This window comes from Ochotona curzoniae, unplaced genomic scaffold, assembly GCF_017591425.1.
Source record: "Ochotona curzoniae isolate NIBS_2020 unplaced genomic scaffold, NIBS_Ocur_1.0 contig_430, whole genome shotgun sequence".
Lineage (NCBI taxonomy): Eukaryota > Metazoa > Chordata > Mammalia > Lagomorpha > Ochotonidae > Ochotona > Ochotona curzoniae.
The window spans coordinates 17,309,385-17,323,814 of record NW_024466219.1 but is presented as its reverse complement, the minus strand read 5'-3'; the positions used below and the strand labels follow the sequence as shown (position 1 = coordinate 17,323,814).

At 53.2% G+C, this 14,430-nt stretch overlaps 1 protein-coding gene across 2 annotated transcripts in view; it reads left to right on the top strand.

Moving 5' to 3' along the window:
- PLXNA2 (plexin A2) overlaps positions 1-14,430 on the top strand; it is a 188,549-nt gene that overhangs the window by 64,447 nt on the left and 109,672 nt on the right. The window lies entirely within an intron of this gene.

Here is a 14,430-nt window from a genome sequence, read left to right as displayed (position 1 = left end):
CCATTGCACCATCCTCACTCATATCCCCACTGGAACTGAGATACCCTGGGATGTCCCAGCTTGCCCCCAGATGTGTTCAGGCCCGTTGACCTCTCAGGTTCAGATCATGTCCTTTTCTTTATTTTTTTAAACAATTTTTTCAATTGTTTTCATTGGAAAATCAGATTTACAGAGAAAAGGAGAGACAAAAAGAAAGATCTTCCATCTGTTAGTCACTCCCCAAATGGCTGCAATGGCCGGAGCTGAGCTGATCTGAAGTCAGGAGCCAGGAACTTCTTCCAGGTCTCCCATGCAGGTGCAGAGTCCCAAGGTTTTAGGCCATCCTTTCCCAGGCCACAGTAGGGAGCTAAAAGGGAAGTGGAGCAGCCAGGATACGAACCAGTGCCCATATGGGATCCGGGCACAGGCAAGGCGAGAACTTTAGCCACTGAACTATTGTGCTGGACCCACAGAGCTTGTTATTTTCAAAAACCCATGCCTCCTTTGTCCCTTTTCTGTCTTTATTTTCTCTATTTGCATAAAACTAAAGACTTCCCAAAGTCTTGAAAAGCTGCTGGAGGCAGTGAAAAGAGCATTTGAGTAAAGGCCCGAGTTTCATGCCAGGCTAGCTGTGTGCCTTGGGCAAGGCACTTAAACCTTTCTGAGCCTATTTGTTCTTCTGCAAATGGTATGATATACACGCAGCATGGGATTATGGAAAGGACTCAGTAAGAGAAAGCTTAGCATTCATTTATCCAGTTAGATACTTTTTAAGTACCTAATATGTGTTGGTCAGTAGCCTGGATCTGAAGCAGCCATCAGTGAACCAGGCCGAGAAGAGGTTTGCACTATAGCAACCTCTGTAGATTTAAAATAGCATGCTCTAAACTGAGACCTCAGAGTCTCCTGCTGTGCACATGGTGCCTCCAGTGTCTCAGCCAGATGCGAGTATCTAAGAAGAAGGGAAAGGAGAAGGAAGAAATGCACGCACGTGTATCAAATGCTACCTCTCCCTTAAAGCGAGTGATGTATTTATTTGAAAGGTGGAGCTATGCAGAGAGAGGGGGAGACCCAGAGAGATCTGCTATCCACTGGCTCCCTCCCCAAGGGTGGCTGCAGTGGCCACTGGCCAGGCCAAACAGAGCCATTTCAACCAGGTCTCCCACATGGATGGTAGGGGTCCAAGGACTTGAGCCATGTTCCACTGCTTTCCTAGGCACATTTGCAGGAAGTTGGATCTGAAGTGGAGCAGCCAGGACATGAGCCAGCACCCATACAGGATGCTGGCATAACAGGTGGCAGCTTAATCTTTTATGCCACAATGCCAACCCCTGAATCCTGTTTTTCCTAAGTGCCATCTTTGTAGTCTTCAGCTACAGTATCGAGTCACCATCCCCACTGTCCTCACAAGCTAGCAGACGTTGCGGAGGTTGAAGTAACTCACCAAGTTTTCAACTGCCTGTAAAGTAGCAGCAAGATAAGGATTTGAGCCAAAGCCTTCTCCTGATCCCAAAGATCCCTTGGTCTTATCAAGCCACACCCACTGTGTTGCTCAGTGCAGGAGCAGCAGCCCTGGCCCCCAAGGTCAAAGAGAATCCCATGATGGTGAAAGTGGGACTGGTGAGGACAGGTGCTTGCGTCCACCATCTGCTGTGTGGGGCTTCCGCAATGGGGTCTCAGTAAGCAACCGGCATTTGAGCTGCTAAATAACCACAATTTATATTAAGCAGAAACATAGTCATTATGTACCACGTGCATGTGGCTGAGGCTCCTGGGCTTGGAAGTAGCAGGGGCTGGTGGCACTTGGGCCTGTGATCTGGAGAGAAGCTTCAACCTGGTGCTCTCTGATGTCCTTCTGGGGGCGGGGGGAGGGGCTAGGGTGTATGCATCTCACCATCCCCCACTCCCCTGCACCTCGGGACCTTTCATCAGTCAGGTCATGCCAGTTCTCATTAGCACCAAGAAGCAGGCATCCCTGTGCCGGGCAGGGACACATGTGCGGATATTTAATTATGGAACATGCGCCAAGTAGATCATGACTCCTCCCGGGAATAGCAGTGGCAGACAGGGAGGTGCAAAGGAGTGCATTGGGGCTTGGTTAGTGAAGACTCACTTTGCTGGGTGGGGTGGGGCGCGGGGATGGGTATGTTTCTGGTACCCCATTCCCCTTCCTTTCGACCTCTACATGCAGACATTCCCTAAGGTCCTCCACAGTGGGGCAGGCCCCGTTAGGAGCGCTCCTGCCTGACGTTTGGCAAGAGGGGGAGGTGAAAGTGCAACCCTGACACTTGGGCCAGAGGTTTGAAAAGCACACATGGATTCTTTGTCTCCTTGATGCCAATCTCCAGCTACCTAGAGAGGAGGAAGTCTGAGAACTGACATCCCAAACATAGCCCCAAGCTCCGTGCTCTATTTTGGGAACTCCTCTCTCACACACAGTAGCCTCAGGTGCAGATCCAGGTGCATAGTTGCCACCGCACGCGGCTTCCCATTGTGTTGGAAGGTGGTGGGGGTTTGGGGAGAGGTGGAGGCCTGTTGAGTGGGAGCCAGGTGAAGTGAGAGGAACTGGAGCAGGGAGTTACAAATCCACCTTTCGAGAACCTGCAAGGAAGAAAGTCTTATCTTATAAGCACCTTCTAATACACATCTCCCACCTCCTCCACCCCCAGGCCCTGCCCCCTTACCTTTGGTCACTTCTCTCATCCCGGCATGAAACCCTCTTCCTGTGTCCTGAGCAAACCCCAGGGTGGCTTGACTTTGCACTTTTGTTGATCATCCTTTATTCTCACCCACCACCCCCATCCCTAACCCAGAGAGCATCTCATTCTTTTGAACTCAGGCATCTTTCAACTCCCTGCAGGTGCCTTTGTCACTGAGCCCCATGGGTATCTGTCTCACGCCCTTGCAATACAAGCTGCCGGGGGCAAGGACCAAATCATAGTCAACTGACTAAACCTCGCAACATCTTCTGTGCAGGAGACATTCCAGCCAAGCAAAAAGTGACAGACCTATGGCTGGTGCATGATGGGGTCCTTCTGCCTGCGGGCATCTCTGCTCCCTCCTCCAGGGCCTGAGCTTAGCAGGGCTTTGAGCAGCACTGGCCAGCCAGCCAGCTGTCTGCCTTCCAGTCCAGCATCAGGGCTGCTGGGAGGGCAGCACCTGAGCCGGAGACATTACAGAGAGACGGCACTGTGGCCAGTCAGTGCCTGGCAGTGGAACTGTGGGGACCAGCTGCTGCTGCTGGCATTTCTGCACAACGTCCCAATCAATGGAGATTTCTATACTCTCTTGCAAAATCTCAGTGCCTGTGGTTGTCTGCTTTCTGTGCCTTGTGCTCCACGGGAGAAAGGTAATCTCCCCTTATGGTTGTATTTTTCCCTACTGAGTTGGGGTGACTTTCCAGAGCCTTGCTCCTTGGATCACTGGCAGCAGGGACATGGGAGTTGCCCATCCTGGGAAGTAACCCTCAGCTGTCATCCGTGCAGAGAAAACGGCAGTGGCAGCAGTAGGAAGTTACAACGAGCCTGGAGTCCACTTGCCAGTGAGAGTTGTAGAACATTTGTTCTCTCTGCTTAGCAAGTGAGACCCAGAGCCCCTGGGCCAGGTGGCAGAGGATGAAGACCTCTCACCTGGAAGCTTGAAGCTGCTGCTCTCTGCCCTGGGACTCTGCCGTTCCAGGCTAGAGCAGGGATGTCAGTCACGAGTGTCCTGCAGATGTGCAGGTGACAGACAGCCTTCTCCTAGGCCAGCCCTGGCCAAGGAGGGGCAGCTGGGCCTGTGGGCTTTAGGACTACAGTGAAGTTGAAGGAGGGCCTGCACCATGCCTTTAGGGGGAGCCCCACAGGTTTTTCCCTAATGGGAAGACTAAGAGGGAATAAGAAAAGAGAAGGTGTGACAAGAAGGAATGCAAGAAGAAAGTCTTGCACAGAAATGAGGAACCCCTCACATCTCACTTGACCTTGGGCAAGTTTCATAACCTCTCACGGCTGCGTTCCAGGTTGGAAACCTGGGATAGGAGTCCGTCCCTCAGCAGATACAGTGCTGTGCAAGTGTGCAAACCCTTCAGCAGCAATAAACCACTCTCCCCTCCCCCATAGGATACTAATATTTCCTCCCATCTGGGACTCGCTACCTTTCCTTGATAAGGAAGTGAGAGCCATAAAATGCATCAGAGCTTGGGCACCCCAGGCGCCTGTTGGCACACCACTAGTGCCCAAGCCATAAGAGGACAAGCCAAGTGACCCAGGCTGCTGCTGTGCAGACCTTGTGAAAGAGGCAGAGCTAATCCCTCCATCTGCACCAGCCTAGCCAATGGCTGTGGCACCTCTAAACTGGAAGCAAGAAAAGCTGGGGGTCTAGGTCCTTGGTCACTACCCCAGCAACCTCTCATCACCATAATTCCCACGGCCCGGGCCCCCACCTAAGCCTCTTTGCTAGCCGGGTATTTTTAACCTGCCACCTCCTTCCGCTTTGCCGATCTGCAGACAAGGGTCCCTGCAAGATAACAGAACCCATTAGTGCCGCTAGAGTCAGGCTGTGTCTGCTAAGTGCATCCTTCAGAGCTCCCGCCTCCGCCCCAGGCAAATCGCTGCCGGACTGACACTCAGAGCTGATGGGGGAGGCTGGCTGGGGAAAGAGAGTGCTGGGATAGCAGGGGCTCTGGCTCCTGCACCCAGGCTCCGGCTCCCAGAGGGAGCACACACTCCCCTTCATGGAATAGGAATTCGCCACAATGATCCCTGGCCTTGCTTTGCGAGGAACCAAATCACCCTCCTTACAAGAATATCAGATTCTTTCGTCTTCTCTTTTCCCTTCCAAGTCTCACGTGGAGTTGAGAAGAAAAAAGTGTTTCTTAGGAAATGTCTAGAACCAGCTCTCACAGGAAGAGAGCATGGTGTGGCGGCATAAGCTGGTGACCCATCCTGTTGATGGGGACTGGGTGTCCTTCCTTGCCTCTTGGATTGGGGCAGCAGCATGGGGAACTGCAAGATTTCATGGGGGACCATGGGGAGAAGAGACCAAAATTCTGTGTTCTGCCTTCTGACCTCTGCTCAGGCAGGTGATGGTGCTGGTGGAGAGAGTGTGAAGGAGCAAAGGAGGTGCAGGTGCATGGGGCTGGACAGGGCTCACTGGGACAGGGGGCCAAGGTCTCCCCCACTCTGCACAAGAGCCTGCGAGTAGGGAAACTGAGCTGCTACTGTTTCTCCCAAGTGTGCACGGTTGAGGACCACACCCTGTGCCCTGACCACTCCTCACTAATCCTACCCATGCCCCGGTCCCCTCATGCTCAGGCCATTTTCAATGCTAAACTGGCCATTACTGCCACCTAGCAACATGGCATGCAAGTGTCAGAACCCATCAGTGCAGGAGAGTAGACAGGTAAGCATCTGAACACATCAGCCCCCTTCCCTGCAGGTGACTAGCCATCTCCATGTTGACCTCCAAGATTGAACAGAGCGTGGGCATGCCTTTGGCAAGTGCTGGCAGAGCCCTGACATGCCAGGCCCTGTACCTGGTGTTGGGTACATGGAATGCATCAGTGACTCTGTGAGTCACTGCACAGGTAGCTGGTGTCTGATGTGGAAGTGCAGTGACCACAGGGAGCACCTGTGACTAAGGAAGCTACTATGAAGGACCTGAATTGTTCTGGTGCCCTCTCTGTCTCACCCCGAAGGTGTACTGCTTAGAGCCCTCCACCCCACATCCCTCAAGGCCACCATGCATATTTCTCACTTGCCTGCTCCAGCACAGGCTCCTCCTCCCAGCCCCACTCCCACCCTGGGGGCATTGCAGGCTCCTGTCTTTCTGTCTCCTGCAGCTCTTCTCCCATCTCCCTCCCCATCCTGTGCCCACCTTAACTGAGGCTTCCCTCACCTGCTGTGACCCAGCCTTCCCCAAGCTTCCACATCATGGAACCTTTCCATGGCCCTGCAGCCGGAGCATGCAGCTAAGAGCGGAGTCCCAGGCGCCCCCTGCAGCTACGCTCCTTCTCTTCCTAGCCTCCTCTGCCACACTCTCCCTGCTGCAGTCATGCCAGACCCTTCTTTGCCTGCTAGTTTCCCTCTTATGTCCACATCTGTGTCTTGGCTCACACTGTCCTCACCATGGCTTTATCCAGATCCTACCTCCTCTGTGAAATTTTGCTGGATTTGCCCTCTTTGGAATTTGTTGTTGACTGTGCAGTTCCATGTTCTGTAGCATTGGTCACAGCCCTTAGTGGAGCCAGCCTTGTAGTTGGAAGGGACTTAGACTCCTTTCCTGGAATCAGTGGTGAGTGCTGCAGACATTGGAGCGGGACTGCCCAGGATGAAAACCTGGATCTGCTACTGACTTGGGTAGCCACTTTGACTAAGTTACTTAGCCTCTCAGTGCCAGGACTGTCAGGCAGAATGGAGCCTGTGTGCTGTGCGTGCTGCCAACCTAGAGCTGCAGAAGTCACCTCCATGCTTCCGCAGGGAGACTGTGCTACTCTCCATCAGCTTCCCACAAACAGCTCAAGGGGCTCAAGCTGGCAAGGGCCCCAGAGCTTGCCCTGAGTAAATGATGCTTTGACATTTTGGTAAACTGGGGCCCAAGCTGAGCTGAAGGGCTTACACAAAGCACACAGTTAGAAGCCACCCTGGAAGCCTAGCAGTCAGGGATGTCACATCCGAGTCCAACATGCATCTTTCTGCTCCAGTAAAAGCCCTATTCCCAGCTCCTCTTTGGGGAAGAACAGATGGCGGGTGTCGTCTCCAGCCTTTTCTTGGCGTATTGTTGGGCCACGCTTGCAAAGCGGCCTCAACCTCCTGCCTCGCAGCTGATGGATCTTCATGGTCCTGGGCCCTGTGGCCTTTCCATGAAGGCACCCAGGCACGTTCTGCTGGGAGCTTGCAAGCAGGATCTGGACTTTGCCTTGACAGAGCTCCAGGGTGAAAAGGACACAAATGAAAACCAAGCAGGCTCAGGCCAATCTCTGACCCCTCTCTGTACCCATCCTGCTGGGCAACCCAAGCCACAGGCAGGCTCTGCCTTTCGCTGTGGACTTGATGCAATCTGGAGAATGCATTAAACATGACACAGGGTAGTTGACGCGTAATTAATAAAGTACAGATTCTGGCTGGAAGCCTCCACTTAAAATAGCACCGTGACTATGTTGGAGAGGAAGGGCAGGGGAGGGACATGCCGAGGAAGACAGGTGATGAGATGGTGGACTCCGTGAGAAGAGCCACATCCCCCTCCCTAAAGCACATGAGATGAAGGGAGCACGAGGAAGGCAGCAGTTCCCTGTCTGTGATGGAGTGGAACTGAGGTGCCGAGAAGCCAAGGACACTGAGTGTCATAGGACAGAACCAGGGCCAGCGGCTGGACTGGAGCCTGTGACATCCGACGGCACCTGCAGAAAGTCAGATCCCACCTCTGCCCGCCGTGCCACGCTCACTCTGGAAGGCGCACATTGCAGGGCTGGTTTTAATTTGAGAGATGTTTTAATGGCATTTTGAGACAGACTGTTCCCTCACTGACTCTCCAGAGAGGCTGGAGGGAGCTCCGCAGCTTCTTTGAAGAGGTACAAAAAAAGAAGCGTCTCCCCTGTGCAGCGTTCAGAGAACGTCTGCGTGGCCCGCCAGCCTCCACTGCGAGGCTAGAGGTGAGCAAGGGGCTTCTGTGGTTAATTCAGATGTCGGGCCCCGGGGGCATTCACAATTGAAGCTGGAGCCCCTGCTGCTTCCTGCCCAGATCCTAAACTGGTTTTCTGAAGCAAAATGCAAATTGCAGCCCAGCTAATCAACCCTGGCAGGGCAGTGTCACCTCCATCCTGCCAGTCATTAACAAAGACCCCAAGGCAGACCCGAAAGACAAGGAATGCCAGCTGTGGATGGAGGAGGTCAAGTTAGAAGTTTCTGGAAATCCCCGAAGCCAAGTTGCCAAGGAGTAGTCCCTTGATTATAAAGGGGAAACTGAGGCAAGCTTTATATTTCAGGTTGGGCTTCTCATGTCCCTTGCAATGATGCCTCGCTTTCTCTACAGGGCAGAATTCAGCTTGGTCTTTTGGAAGCCACGGCGAACAGGGTGACGGCGAGAGTCTGTTTTGTGGCAAGGCCCAGTAGACCCTCTCAGAGAATAATCCAACTACTAATTATATGACATGGGAAAGCAGCCCTGGCTTCCATGCCATTGCTTGGGATGCATTTGTCTCTCCAGCCCCAAAGCATGAGCACCACCCCGGTAATCCACAGGTCCTCATGAATGTCTAGGGAATATATCAGGAGAGCAAGACCAAACCTGCCAGCTAAACACTCCGGAGCTGCGGTACCTTTGTCTGTAGGATGGGGATTGATAGGAAGCCGGCCTTGCCTCCAGCCTGTTAGGGCCACTGAGCTACTTACTATATGCCTGCTCTCCACTGCCACTTACCGGCCTGCCCTGTCCTCCCCAGCTCCCTGTGGTCCTTCCTCCCCTCCCTGCCCGAGTTGGCACCCGCAGTACAGATCTGACCATCAGAGGGACACAGGAGTTTCTGCCTCCACTCCCTTGTCCTGCAGGTTCCTTGTTCTCAAATATCCAGAACTAGAAGCCCAACCGTCTGCTGAGTTCCCAGCTCTGATCCCGTCTGCTTGTGGTGGCGGAGGCAGTGGTGGTGCTGGTAGGGCTGGGAGTTGGCTTAATGCAGGAGACAGGGGGCAGAGGAGAAGTGTGCTATCTCTGATGGCAGAGGGAGTGAGGGGGAGGCTGGCGCAAGGGGCGGCTTGGGTTTCACTGGCATTCCATTGCGGCTGTGGCCGTGAGGCTGACTCAGAGCCAGGGGAGCTGCCGAGAGAGACAGGAGCCACGGAGTCGACTGTGGGCAAACCTGATAGCCCATCTGGAATCCATCCATGGCCTGGCTCTTCCCCGCCCCCTTCCCCGAACTCACTGGAGGAGCCACAGCAGGAGAGCAGGGCCAGGCACCTCCAGCAGCCCAGCCGACCAGACAAATCCCCCAGGTGCCTGTCCACTGCTCCCCTGGCTCTGAGAGCACGGTGACTCCCCCAGCTGCTGACCGTAAGTGTTGGCCCCTTCCTCTCAAGGATTCTGAGAGAGGGAATCTAAGGGCTGCGAGTAGCACAGACAGAAAGAAGGAGCTTGCATATCCTGGTCACGCTCACGTTGTGCAGGGGTTTGAGAATGCCGGCCTGAGAGGCACATGGGCAAGTGTCCAGGTGGACACTGAAGGAGCTCCTGGATTTCAGATCCTCCCAGAGAAGTAAGTCAAAGCTGTGCTTTTAGAGTCCTGGGTTTCTTTGGATGTCTCACATCCTAAGCTTCCCAACTCCTTTGTTTTAAATGACCACATTCCCATGACTGTCAGGAGCTGCAGGGTGCAGGGCTGTGCAGAGCAAAGAGACCCATTTGCCTGGAGCCCAGGCCCTCTCCTTCAGCTGCACCAAGGTTGACTCTATGACCTTGAGTGGGTCATCTGCTTTCCTATAGGGGAATTGTAGGAGGAAGATTAGGGGCCAGAAGCTAGCAGAAAGTGTCCTGACCCGAGCGCACCTACAGCAGGGGGATCACAGTCAGTGTCACTGCACCCACACCTATGGCTGGGTCAGGAGACTCTGAGGCCCTGCTCTCAGAAACAATCCCCAAAGCCTGGGGGAAAGGCATTTCTCCAGCTCTCAGGGTTGGTGGGAGTCCCAGTGGAGCTCTGTTGCCTCCTGCCATTTCTCCTTCACCCTTGGCCATCCTTCAGCCAATATCCACAAGGTCCCCTTGAGCTATCATGCAGAGAAGCATCCTCCCTTTCCCCTCCTCGGTGTGCTAGAGCTAGAGCCCACCCTGGGGCAGCCTCAGGGAGGACCCTTAGAGCCCAGAAAAGCTGCCCATTTGCTGGAGAAGCCTGCGGGGGTCAGAGGTAGCTCAGACCACCTGGAGGGAACCAGACCCTTTTGCCCGCCACAAATCTCTTTGAACAATAAACTTCTAGAGCTGCGTGTTTTCCCAGCGCAGCTTCCTGCATAGTGTTTGTCTAATCTGTCCCTCCAAAATCCCTCTCCAAACACGGGGTTTCCTGCCCAGCACTGGCAATCAGAGAGCTCATTATCTAGGATTAGAGATGGAATGGGGGGTTCCCTTTTAATTACAGGAAAAAATTAGCTCCACTGATGTCGGCAAGGCCACTGGGATTAGAATGAAAAGCCCGGGTTTGGACACGGGTCAGTGTGGGAGGAGGGCGTGGCCCTGTGCTCTGGGGCAGAGGTCGGAGGCAGGTGGCGGAGGACAGGCCTGTCTCTCTTGGGGATCTGGGAGGAAGGAGACTGCGGGGAGGGGTGACAGAGACTAGAGACAGCATGAAGACAAACAAAGACAACAGGCAGAGACTCTGGGATTAACAAAGGGGAGACAAGAGAGAGGAGGAAGAGAGGGAGGTGGCAGCAACAAGGAGATTCTGAGTGAACTGACAGACAGATGGACACCTGTCTGGGAATCACTGTTCTCCTCCTGCATCCCCTCTGGGTAACACTGCTGCTCCTGTCCCTTTCAAGGAAGGAACAGGAAGGCGGCAGCAGCTTCATCCTCATCTCCCACTTCCCCATCCTCACCTCCTTTCCCAGGACACTGACCTAGCTAAGCCAGGTCCTGTGCAGGTGAAAGATGGCTTTTGCTTGCCAAGGGCACAGGTGGGTTAGGAAGTTTCCTTGCCCCCAGGCTCCTGGCGATCTGAAGACGGGGCTTGCTGCCAAACAGCCCTTGGGTCCTCTCCCAAAAGGGAAGTCTCCTGGCTCAGAAAAGCACTCACTCCTTCATTTGTCCATTTAATTTTTCACTTTACCAAGGGTTACAGATAATGTTGCAGCCAGCCCCATAACTAAACTCTGGGTTTTGATTAGCACAACAGACACAATTCACTCCGGGGCCTACATTCTGAGCCTTGTCTCCCTGCCTCGTCTTCCTCCCGATTGCTCATTATATTTCATCCTTCCTTGGAGTAGTCCAAACTGCTAGCCAGAAGGACCCAGTAGGGACCAACATAGGGGTGCAGCAGGCAAAGCCATCATCTATCTGCAACACTGGTATTCCAGATTTATGCTCTGATGCTTCTAATCAAACTCTCCATAAGTGTGCCTGGGAAGGCATCTGATGATGGCCCAAGCACGTTGGGACGTTGGATCCTGGCCTCAAGCTGGTCCCAACCTGGGCTGGCGCTGCCCTTTGGGCAGTAAATTAGCAGCTGAAAATGTCTCTCTTCGTTGTAATCTGCCCTTCGAATGAATGAACAAATGAATAACGTCCCTTTTTAAAAGAAAAAAAAAAGAAAGATGCATTGGATGACTCCCACCTGTAGAGGCAAACAGAACACGCCACACAAAGCCTGAGAATGTCACGGCATCACAAGACAAAGGGCAAACTCCCATGAGACAAGCAGAAGACACGAGTAGACTGTGACTCATATCCCACTTCTTCTGCGAGATGGAATGAAGGTGACTCAGGATAGAGGATTTGGCAAACACGTCAAGATGATTGGCTTGGATCTAGAAAATCCAAGTGACCAAAGGAACTACTGTTGACTGTTCTATGGAGATTAACATTGGTGTCCAGTTCCAGCTCTGGTCTCAGTGTCCCAGCTGCCAAACTATAAAAGGGAAATGAACGGAGCTGGAGTGGCTCTTCCCTGTTGGGGACAAGTGTGCTTACTGCTCAGGAAAGAACATTCCCCAGACAGTCCGTTCTATTTGTGATCCGTCAGGTGAGAGTTTGCACAGAAACTAGGACAAAGGGTTAATGCTGAAATCAGAGACTTCTTCTATATGACCACTTCTTATAGTAACTCCTGATAAAATGCCAAGGCTGTGGCATGTATCCATCCACCAACCAGGCTGCAATAGACTTACTCTCATGGAGTTACAATAACAAAACAAGTGTGTAGACCATTATGGAAAGGGGAATTTGCTGGGGTAAACCTCTGTGGGCCATGCTTGTGGCTTTCTGGTGCTCAAAGTTGAGCCTATGTTTGAACATCATCTGCAGCACCCTGTTGTGCTTGGCATGTGACTCAAAGTCAGATAAAATGCTCTGGAAGGTTTTAACCTCTTTGGCTGGGAATGTATAATTGATGGTGTCACTTAGGTAGGCTCTGGGATGACAATAAGAGCATTAAAATGACAGTTAACATCATACTCAAGACAAAGGTGAGTTACCTTAAGGAGGCAACTCTATGAATTCTAGATTTTATAGACAAACTGACTCAGGTTCAAGTCCCTCTACTTCTGTGTGGCCTCAAGCAAGTTACCTGCCCTCTCCGCAGCCCAACTTCTTTATTAGTAGCATCCGCTTGAGGAATTGGAGGAGACAGTTAGTGTCAGGTCCCCAGTGCAAGACCAACCCTTAATGTGCACAGGAAATAGGAGCTATAGTCTCATACCAAGATGATTAAATCAGACTGGTTCCTGGGGTGGGGAGAGGAATCCACACAAGGTAAGGAGGCCCAGGAGTTCTCTGACATTTTCTGGGGTTCTATGAATCCAAGGCCTGTGCTGGGAAATCCCCTCAACGCCAGCAGCTTCCTAAGAGTTGGGGTTGTCCAGAGCTGATTTTGGGAGCTTTCCCAGCCTAGGTCATCACTCAGAAGCTCCAGAATGTTCTCTCTTTGATCCGCTTACATCACAACTTGAGTGGGAAATCCACAGCCCTCCTTTCTTTTAACCTGCCTTCCTTCCTCATAGGAAATCCCCAGGGCTTGAGTGTTACTGCCCTGGGAGCTCATTTTTAAGGTCCATCCTTCCTGCCCTAGCCCCACGGGCTTCCCATATCTCCCCATACCTCGTGCTCAGCATGGCAGGTTCAGGTGTCAGATAGAATAGGGGTGGGGGAGCATTGATTCTCACCTCTCCATCAGGAATCACTTGTCCGGATGAGTGGTCAGCCTCTGGGTGACAACAGAAGCCATGTGACACTCCACCTGCTCACCCAGCCACATGGCTTGGGAGACAGGACCCTGCAGACACACCCTATTATCTCCCGCACCCCATGCCTGCACCTGTCCTTTTCTGTGGATAACTCCGCACTCCCAGCTCACTGCCAAATTGTCAGAAGTGATGAGAGGCGAAGTGCTGTTCAGTTAATGATTCCAGTCCCCGGAGAGGTGCAGCACTCTTTCAAGAGGGAAAAAAAAAAAAGAGAGAGAGAGAGAGGAGGGGGGCGTGGGAGGGGCAGAGGGGGACGCTTTAGTACTTGACACAAAAGCCAGGCTGCAGCTCCTTCTAGCTCTTGTTAAGGAGCAGCTGAGAAGTGTGGAGGTTACCTCCAACTGCCTTCTCTCTGTGGGCAAAGACCAGAGCCTCCCCCTAACTTCTCTCTCACATGAAAAGGGTCTGAGTCACGCAGTACTGCCGCCCTTCCAGCACAGGGAGCTTACTCCCCCCTGTCCCCAGCTCGGGTCCTGCAAGGGACATTTTCTAAACCACTCCTTGTCATTGGGAGACAGGCCACCTTCACACACAGGCTGGGAGCGTCCGTGAGGCGAAGGACAGGCCACCTACCCCATGCACCTGCTGCTGCTCCCTCTGCCTCTCCTCCTTCTCCTCCTTCCCAACCTGCTCTCTCAGAAAGGACAAAGTGGGGAGGTGACCAGTTGGCCTCAGGGTCTCGTGGAGAGTCCCCACTGCCTCACTTACCCCCTCAGTCTAGTCCACCTGTAGGACTGAATGTAAATTGATCAAAAACATGTCATCTTCGCGCATTCCTTTCCAGGTCCCTAAATGTGTTCATGTTCTGTATGGATCATGTTCCTGCTGCAGCCAGACTGTGCTGGTGTGATGGACTTTACCCATTTTGTGGATGAGGGAAATGCAGATTAGTCCCCTTGGCTGAGTGCTGGGAAGGGAGAGGGTGCGGGGCACCGCCGAGGGTGAAGGCGCAGCCTCCACGGGATACTCAGCACCCACAGGAGGGAAACTTCTAGAAAGGAAACCAGAACACCCACACAGACTTCACTGTGGCAGGGCGAGGACAGCCTGCTGTCCATTGACTCTAAATGTGATCGCGGCAGTGGGGAGGTTATTGTGTTCTGTGGCATCCCCAGAATAGCTGCGTGTGGTCCTCTGTACTCACAGGCAGTGCAGCTGCTCTGGGAGGTGGAAGCTTCCTGGGGGTCAGGAGGGTCAGGAGAGGCCCTAACCAAGTGAGGTCTACACTGAGCTCCCCGTTGATCTCGTGGGATACTCTGATGAGGCTCAGATAAGAGGCAGGATGGAGCTTGTTTCTCACAAGGCCATGGCCAAGGCATGCCTCCCTCACCCTTGCCGGTAAGATGCTGGTGCCCACTGTGCTGTACCCTGCACTGTGCAGCTGGCACTGTGCCCAGCAGCCGTGGGAGTCAGCAGGAGTGAAGATAGGCACTGTGGAGAAGCAGGTGTCCAGACAAGGAGGACAAGGTGACCAGGAAGGATGTTGGAGCAGTGGTGGTGGCCGGGAGGGGAGCCGGTAGTCGTGGCA